Raw genomic sequence first — 8,053 nt, forward strand, 5'->3', positions numbered from 1 at the left:
TTAACTTTTCTATTAAATATGAGAACAAAAACAAAATGATAGCCCGGTGAACTGAATTATATTGTTAAAGAATGTATTCGTTTTACAATGATCACAAATTCAATCTCATATTGACTCGATTCTGGCTCTATCTACCGTTCGCATTGTTGGTCTTTCTATCTCCATCTCTCGTTCGTATCTGTCCTTTAATATGTAAGTCTCTGTCTATAGGTTCGTCCGTCCGTTCTTGTTCCAAGCCCTTTCACAGTGTCCGCCCCATCACTTCACACTAGAAATATACGAATCACCAAAGCCACATCTCTACAGTTTTCTTGTTGTTCATTTCGTTAGATGAGACTCACCTTGGTCTGTTTTGTGTTCAGAGAAAGCTGGCTTGCCATTCGGAATACGAGATCACACCCCGAGCCATCGGGTCTCAGAGCCTTACATGAATTTACAAACGTGCTCCGGAGAGCTACCGATTGGCAGGTCAGGCCGTATATCTTATATATGCAGGTGCTTGCGCGCTTTTTTAGGTAGGCACAATTAATAACGTGAAACGCGTAAAATAATGTGTTCGGTTGGATAATAAATAATGTAGTTTGCAATTCCAGAGTCGGTCTATTATAATACATACATTCTGTAGCCATTTCTTACAGGGCAGTTATGATAATAGCATGTACCAGCAAGAAAGACAGCGGTCAACGAAATTACCTCTTTCATGACAGAATTGTTTACAATGAAAAAAAAAACAAAACAAAAAAGGGAATGCCTCTTAGTTTCGTGGGGTAAGCTGTTGCACTCTGAAATTGAATTACCAATAGTATAGATTTTTTATGTATATTTTGTTCAACTCCCAAAATGAAATTGAAATGCCCACTGTTCAACTTATCCACTCAACCTGTAGGCTTAATTTTAATGTCTAGTGTTATTGTTGACAACTGAGCTTTTTGGTGTGGGCTAGAATTCATTTGTCAACAATAACGTTTCTGTTCATATTTTGGCCGTGCGAGACTGAGTTTCTCGTGTCATCCGAGGGCGGCATTCTTCATACCTCACATATGAAGAGTCTTTCATTGTACCACGCAGTATCTATTATAGCTTTTCACGTGCACGCTCGACAGCAAGCCGGGCTTTGGATTATATCGACCAAAGATGACGCACCACCACGTTGAAGTTCTCGATCAACCGTGTACATCTTCTTTTGAGTCACCTTTCCCATGCGAGTACACATTTTCTCTTGATTCCTACGTTCAACACAATGACGTCTGTGAGAGAGAGAGAGAGAGAGAGAGGAGAGAGAGAGAGAGAGAGAGAGAGAGAGAGAGAGAGAGAGAGAGAGAGAGAGAGAGAGAGAGAGAGAGTCTCGAACATTTATCTGCATCAAATACAAATAGCAAGAACAAGAGCATTCAACAATTTATCCTGGACGCTAGTTACCGCTGCAGCCAGACGTTATTGGTTGATTATAAGGGAGGATGTGCCTCGGGGACAGATATTCGGACTCTCAAACTTGTATACTTTTCTAGTCTGCCACTTGTGAGGGTCATTTTAAAACTCTTAGAGTAACAAAAAAATTCACAGTCTCAGTTTTCTTGAAAATAGATAATTTTATTTTCCTCATAGAGTAAACAGGGATGGCGGCCGTTTTAAATTTCAAATATTGGTAAATGTTACGTAATTTATTTCTCTAATACACACCTTTGCATGGTGACCCGTTGATTTTATGCCCGATTTCCTGGTTTGATAAGAGAATAATTGAAAGGTTTCATCTTGGAAAGTTTGAGCAAAAGTTTAAGTCTTTCATTTTCGAGGTACAAACTACTCTGAGACAGCTTCACTTAGTTTAGTGCTGGGATAAAATGAAACTCGGAATTGAGGCATAAAGGTAGGTTGGTTGAATTCCTGAAAGGATATCAAATTAGGTCACCATAACAGAGGCACACTGCTCTTCTGCAGCGAAGAATATCTTGTTCGGACTGGTACATCTGTTACATTGGGTCAGCAGGCATGCGAGGATTGTTGTCATGTCTGCAACGAAGAGTAGTAGAAAACTGAATGAATGTCATGGGGTGGACATTTGTAATATTTGTCACACCATGTTGCAGACCAATGCATACATATACCCACGGTCCCTCCACTGGAGGGACCGTGATATACCGCTTTAAAGGTATACAGTCAACTGTAATCTAAATATGCCCATATGTGATCAAAGGGGCGTTCCTTGGTATTCAAAATGCCCATGTGAGGGAGCTGTTTTTAAAAAGCGGCCACCCGCTTAAAATCTGTGATTAGTTAGATTTTCTCTTTCCATGGTAACTGTGGCAAAATTTGAACAGGTGACAGTATGCCTTTAAGCGACACTGTGCTAAAAGGAAGAAAGATCTAGAGAAGGAATGGATGTGTCGATGGGTATATGTTTACCTTTACAGAATGGCAGCCATTTGCAAAGTATGATTGTAAAATATTTCCTACTGGACTGAATGGAACTAACTCTGTCAGCTGTTTTCGACGAACAAGTCGTTAGACAAAATGCGAAGGAATTTGTTTATAATAATATAATAATGCTTTATTCCCATTCCAAAAGCGTGTGTAAAAAAACACTTAAAAACACAGTCACATAAAGAAAGTATCATGACATGTCTGGGAAAATGAGAGTGAAAAATAGTTGTCCAGCAACTAATCGGGTCTACTCCCGAATACCTGATTGTTTGACAAAATCACAGTATAGGCTGACTGTTATGATTGGAGTTACATAGAAAATGCAAATTAACTGTTAAATCAGTAACTATGGAGACGCACAGCTCTCGGGAAGACAAAAAAGCAAATGCACATGACACATACTTGGACAGTTGTACAACATGTGTTCTTCGATCGATAAACGACAAGACACTACAATGCAAACTGTGTCAGCTATTATCTGCAAATACATTGAGAAACTGAAACTTTCATCAGCCCGTAACGGAGAGTTAGGAAACATGTTCGTAAAGGAATTCCTGTTACAAAATATGGACGAGTCCTGTCCGTTTATTGGAGAATCTTCTAAGAATGTATAGAAAACGGAGATTCCAAAAAGGGAAAATATTGTGATGCGGTTGAAAGTACATGGACAACGTCGTTTTGCATCCATTCAATAATCGGAAATACACAACCGGTGTTGTCTTAAAAAGCCAAGTCTTGGAAATGTTTTACCACTTGGACATGTTACAGAAAATAAACCTTATCACATAGAAAGGTAGAAGAGAAATAAGTGATGATATACTTATTTTCCTATGCCTTTACCTGCGTAATTTAACACTATTTGTGCGTAATTTAACCCTGTTTGCATGATTTCAGTCTCGAGTTAAATTGTGTCAGATTTTCGAAAGATGTGTTATTCTACGAGTTGATATAACAGTAGTATATGGAGCGATCTGAGTGTGGAAATGATATCTCTTTCTTAATAGTGAAAACTCAATGCCATCAGTCACGCTCAGTGATACTGGAAATGCCGATAAAATGGTCCCTTTGTATGAACCGAACACTATGAAGAAAGGACGCAATTTTTAACATTTTGGTTAGAACAAAAGCCGTGACGAAGGCGCGTAAAGTCGTGCTTAATTTCCTCAACGTTGACGACACCGATTGTTGATCACAAGGGACAGACATGTGACACAGCTTTCATTGTTTAAATGGTGGTCTTCAGGGGAACTGAAAGCAATGTAAATGCAAATGCAAAATGCAAAACGATGTCGCAACATGGGTTTCAAAGTCATCCTGGTCTGCTAAAGTAAACTTTATTTTCTCCGCGGATTTATAATATAAAATTTATAGCTAACAAGATATGTATATGTCTTTTTGGTGACCAAAATTTACTTAAGTAAAGTAATGATCAGTTTTCGTGCGATATGAAATTAATAATGCTTGAGGAACTGTGAAAACATGCAAACCATGCGAAAGTCTAGGTGTTTTTCTCGTCTTCTCCTTGGATTGGCAAAATGTCATCTCATACCATTGTATCATACAACATTAAAAAAGAAAACAAAAGACGCAAAACCTATACGTATTGGTGGCGTCCTGATCCACCAGTGTCTCAACTGATTGCATGATACGGTGGCGGACTTCCACGTGCACACAGAGGGCTGAAGTCAACTTGTTGTATCTAGTGTGGCGACGGGCAGGAACTCAACATACGTTTATAATCCCATACATCTTCTCTCAACCGTGTTGAATGGCGCACTTCCAACTCCCAACAAAAGCAAATCATGGACCTTACAGTTTGAGAATACATATTAGCTTAATTTGTAAAATATCAAAGGTCAACATGCTGAAGAAATCGATGAAAATATAACACTTAATTACTCGGTATGTACGGGCACGGTAATACAGGATAATATAAAGCCTGAGTACGAGGGCTCTTCTGGTATATAAAGACCAACCCAACGATAAAATGTCGAGGCCGCAGGCCGAGACATTTTATCGTAGGGTTGGACTTTATGTACCAGAAGAGCCCGAGTACGAGGGTTTTATCCGACTTAAAAACTATCGCCCCTAACTGATATATTTTCGTTTTCAATGTGTTTATGTCAACCGTCCCATTTGTCAATGTAACATGTTTAGGATATGAATTAAAACTTTTATTTGTGAAATAGCCTTCCAATGTAATGGAACATCCTATAAATGCCCTAGGGCACATTATATAAATGCCCTAGGGCATAACAGATTTTGTGTTGCAGCTGGTTTCCGCTGTGTTACAAATTTGAATATTAAAACGTACCAGATGTCTACAGAATATGACATGTTCACTTTGATTGGACAGTACTTTACTACGGCGCTGTCATTCGTTTCTGGCATTTGGTGACCAAGGCTTTACGAGTAGATAAAACACCCTGAATTGAGCACTCTGATTGGTCAATCAACAGTAGATAGTTTTACAGGATAATATCAATATTTTGTACGCTTGAAAGGAGGGGTTAGGATTTTTTTGTTGTGCAACTTTTCCATGCAGAGATATAAATTATAGAGCGGGTTAGGTTTCAAGGTGCCATCTTTATCTTTCTTTACCATTATAAAGTCGAAATTCCAATCGCTTTAACTTTTCAAGTAATTGCAATTGTTTTTGTAAAATGACATTTTTTGCAACTCATACAATCTTTTTCCGATCGAATCCCAATGTTAAGCCCGTCAACACCGTCTGTCTGTGTGTAATTTCAAACGGTACTTTTGAGAGCAGAATATAAGCTTAGGTCCGGACAAGTTGTGTGTTCAAGGTTAATAATTAACACTATTTCAACTCACTCGTATTTTCTAGAACGCCGAAGAAGACAATGTACTTGTTTTATAGAACAGATCGTCTAAAATTTACAAAAAGTAACGACTACTGTCGATATAAAAATGTCCATTACTCGTTGAGAATAAATCAAACAAGGTGGGAAGAGCTTAAACCGTAAAGCAAGGGTCGAGAAAGAAATGTAGTTAGTACAGTTTATAACAAGTCTATACCTTGTGATACGTTGCAGATTTTACAGTTCTAAACAAAACATGGGATTTGACAAAAACATATAAAGCCAAAGATCGTCCCTGCCAACATTCAAATGAGCACGATGATGTAATTTCTCCATATGGGCATACGTGAGCATATGGCGTATCATTGAAGTCGGGCCGTGTTTACACTATATTGTTTTCATCATCAGCCACGCGCATAGCAACTGAAAAGAAAGTAGTTCGGTTAATTGCCCACTTGCCTCTTTATGAAAGTGGGCCAGGGCGGCGACGAGGTGCGACACGGAAGACCATCGAATCACTATGAGGGGCGCTCTTCCGATGATCTATTGTGTATGCAACGGGAAGTAATAGAGTGGCCCTTAAAATGTGATTGACTCAAAATTTATTTTGGGAAGCAATCGAACAGAGAACTGATGGTTTCTATTCGTTTGAAGGAAGAACTTCATTCAGGGATTTATTTGTATCGAAAAACCTTTCGACACGAACATCTCCTTTCATTGATCGAATAACTTCTGAACGTCTCCTTTTTATTTTTTATCAATATAATATTAATTTGGTATGTAAAATCGTAATTTTCGATGGTTGTTTAATCACCAAAAATGCGACCGCTTGCACGATCCCTATTCAATTTTAATTGAAATCCAGTAAACAAATAACGTGGAAGTCTACTGAACGAGATTAACTGTACACCGATAAATTTTGAATTCGGCATATTTCGACCATGTTTATGGGATTTTCATAGTGGGTTTCTGTGTCGCTTGTTAATGATTGCTATGGTAAAGTTTATTTACACCTGGTTTAACTCGACACGTTTGATTTGCACTCCGACTCAGACAGGTTGATTTGCACTCCGAAGCAGACACGTACGCAAACCCCGGGGCTAATATCGTTCACAGAAAGATGAAAAAAAAAAACAATTTTACAACTCTCGCCTCCAAAATGAAACGCTTGTTACTCATCAGTTCCGTTCATTCTCATACACCCGATGACTAACGTTATGTAGTCAGATTAGGGAATGTACCAGAGCATTCATCAGTCTTTTGAAAAACAACATCCCATGAATGCACATAACGACCAATAAATACACAGTATTTCGTCACGTGACCACAATGCGGGGAGAATGTGAGAGTAAACCGGCCGGTACGAACCGGTAGGAATTTCTACCGGTAATACCTTACGCCATGGCTATATATAAGTGGCGTCAACTGTTGACAGATAAAATAATAAAAACATTGCGGTGACCTACTAAAAAATACCTGGGTTATTTGTGTATGACGTCATGGAGAGAAAAAAAGCTCTTATGTAGCAACAATGTTGACCTCATTGTGCGTTCTGGGGATGTTATCATTGTATTTCACTTCCATCGATTATAATGATCTTAGAGAATATTGAAGGCGAGAAAGAAATGATAAATAGTATTGGAACTTTGTTTCCTGTGTCACTGATATTACATACCACGTGTGCGAGTTGAGAGGTGGCGGTCACTGAAGTTCCGGTTCGAAACTGAGTTTGTCATCTATCGGGTGTTCGAAAGTGTATATGGTTACAGATGGTCTAAAACATCAACGGTACATCTCTTTAAATTAAAAACATTGCATTGATGTCCCCGCCTTGTCTCGCACGTATCCGAGTCACTTTTCTAGGACAGCGTGGACGGCGACGTGCCATATATGCGCATATCATAGTTCAGATGAACTAACAGGTGTGCCTTTGCAAAGGCCCCCCTTGGAGCTTACGAAATCGACAAACTGCGATGCTGTTTGTCATCTTTCTGCGGTTAGATATTTCCCCCTCCCCTATTTTAGAAATGATGTAATGTCTGTATTTGTCCAAACAGAACTGAACACCAAAATCTAGGGCGGTTACTACACTGGCTGAATGGGGACCAATGCTCCTGTTTCAATCAATACAGGTATACATTTCTCATGGATGTCCTTCACTCCGATTGTGGCATGATCGCATAAAACGTTCGACATGACACTGCAGTTTCGATGTACAGTGCGTCTAGGAGACTGTCATATATTTTTACTGTTATTTTAAATGAAAAAAACTTTGCTGATCATGCTGAACTATAATTTTGAAGGGTGTGGCACAAGTTAAGTTTTCACCTTTTTGTTTATAGGTCGGTAGAAATCGAAAATTCAAACTTTCAATATATATATATATATATATATATATATATATATATATATATATATATATATATATATATATATATATATATATATATATATATATATAACACAGTGAACAGCGGCGGTTTTTAATTTCATATATAAGTAAACTTTGGGAACTTTGTTTTTTTAATCGGACCTCACGCAAAAAGAAAACCGTTTTTATTCCATTATATATGGAATCTGTGTTCTTCTGGTGCATTGATAGTGGTCCAAGTTTAAAGGCACTATATAGCGAAGATACCTGACTCAAAGTTTATCGCAGTCCTCTTAACGCTGATTTGTTTTGTTTTTTTTTTGTTTTTTTCGATTTTGTTCTGCTTTTTTGAGGGGGTGTTTTTAGAGGATTATTTTTGTTTTGTTAGCGATATATGAAGGTTTTCTGCTATAAACTCAAACCTAATGTCGATGATTCA

The sequence above is a fragment of the Ptychodera flava genome, chromosome 14 (assembly GCF_041260155.1).
Source record: "Ptychodera flava strain L36383 chromosome 14, AS_Pfla_20210202, whole genome shotgun sequence".
Taxonomy (NCBI): Eukaryota; Metazoa; Hemichordata; class Enteropneusta; family Ptychoderidae; genus Ptychodera; species Ptychodera flava.